Source organism: Colobus angolensis, unplaced genomic scaffold (genome assembly GCF_000951035.1).
Source record: "Colobus angolensis palliatus isolate OR3802 unplaced genomic scaffold, Cang.pa_1.0 Scaffold72, whole genome shotgun sequence".
In the NCBI taxonomy this organism is placed as follows: domain Eukaryota; kingdom Metazoa; phylum Chordata; class Mammalia; order Primates; family Cercopithecidae; genus Colobus; species Colobus angolensis.
This window is the reverse complement of record NW_012120932.1, coordinates 7037550-7039627: the sequence shown is the minus strand read 5'-3', so window position 1 is coordinate 7039627 and position 2078 is coordinate 7037550.

Genomic DNA, 2078 nt, shown 5'->3' with positions numbered 1-2078 from the left:
TTGCACCACTGCACTCCAGCCTGGGCAATAGAGTGAGACTCTGACTCAAAAAAAAAAAAAAAAAAGGGCAGGGGGAATTTTTTGGGAAAATTTCCAGTGACTATTAAGAGAGGCAGTAGACTGTATTGCTTAAGAGCTGTCTTGGTTTGGGTCCTCCCAAAAGCAGACTCTGAGACAAGAATTTAGGTGCAAGTAATTTATATAGAAGTTGACCCAGGAAGCACTAAGAGAGAGTTAGGGAATATGTGTAGGGAAGGGAGAAAAAGCAACAAAGGGTAAATTAATGGTCAGGTTACTTCTGTGGGCAATCGAGGCTCCATGCTGCTGGAGACCCTCTGAGAGATTTTGTGAAAAATAACTCAGAGTCATTTGAGAGAGGGGCAAGGAAGCTGGGCTTAATCTCCCAACTCCCGTCCTTCTTGGCTGAGTGTCACTTCTATGAGATGAAACCTCTCTGCACAGGTCAAACGGATGCCAGTGGCCAGAGAATGTCCTTAGGGAGCGGTAAACAGGAAGCTGGTGGGCACATAAGAAGACTGTCTGGAGGTGACCTCCCGGGGCCTAGGGGAATATGGGTGGGGCCAGGTGTTAGGATGGAGTGCTTCAGGGCTTGTGCAGAAGCTGCGTTTCCACAATAGCTGCACTGCTGTTTTCGTCTGGGGAAAGAATGTATGCTCATTTGGGGTGACTGACAACGATGATAGGGCTGCTGAGCTTCCTCCAAGCTCTTTCCATGAGGCTGCTTTGTACCCTCTTTATTGAATTGCTGTATACAGCATAAATCATAATCCATAATTTATAAAGCTAAAATGCCTGTGAGGCAAAGAGGATTGTCTCATTCTCCTGCTTCAAACTCATTGTTCTCAAGAAAAAGACCAGCATCTTTAACACCAGCTAACAGACTCTGTAGAGCCTGGTCCTGCAAACCTTCTGTCCTGCTTTGCTCCTTCTCTCTTATGTAAGTTCTTTGTATGTACCATGCATCTATAGGCCACAGGATCTTTGCATACGTTATCCCTCTTGGAATGCTCCTCAGCCTTCATTTCCACAGGCTGATCTGACCTTCCACTGCTGTCATCGCCCCCCTGTAGGATAAGGTTTCCACTGCTCTCCCTGCTTGGCCGGCTACGCCTCGACCCCATTACTACTCCCATCCTCCCATCATCCATTCTCCTTGTTGGATGGTAGAGAGCTGATTTCCAGCTGCCTTACATTTTAGCTTTTCAACACAAAATCCATCCCTAGGCTAGGGAACAAGCACACAGAACATGAAGACTTCTTTGGAAGGGGAAGGAAGACAACTCCTTATTCACTTCTACAGCATGAGGAAGAAACCATTTATTCTGCCTTAATTATTGCATCAAAAGTAGTTCCATAATCGTATCCTTATTCATTCATTATTCATGTAGGAAGACATTGTTTAATGCTTGAAATTCCTCTTACATGTGTATTCTCTTTACAGATGTTACTTCTCCTCAAAGATGTCATGGTCACTGGCTCTTCGGCCACACGCCTTTTCTGGGTACATTTCCATCAATGAAATGATTTAGTAATGTCTGCTCTTCTTTGAATTCATTCAAAAGAAAATACAGAACTGTACTAACAAGTTCTCTGAACAAAAACCAAAAGCACTGATGGAAAACTGGAGACATTCTGGAGAAACACATAAATGGTTGTTTTTTTTTCTGTGTTCAAAAGAATCTCCCAAGAGCCTCTCCAGGGTGACTTCACAGTGAGACTCCCGCTCTCTAAAACTCAGTTGGCAATAAGGAGCTACACGATTTTTAAAAAGATACAAACACTGGTGATGAGAATGTTGGGGAAGGTTCATCGCATCGCACACGCAACTTTATCAGAGGCTCCTTCCTCCGAAAAGGCTAGAGGTAAATACAGAAAGAGGGGATGCTTATCATTCTCCTCGACTAATTCTATCTTTTCATTTCTTGAGAATAAAGGATGCTTTCCTCTCAAATTAGGTTTTAATGATTTAAAAGAAACCCAGGCGAGGCGCGGTGGCTCAAGCCTGTAATCCCAGCACTTTGGGAGGCCGAGACGGGCGGATCACGAGGTCAGGAGAT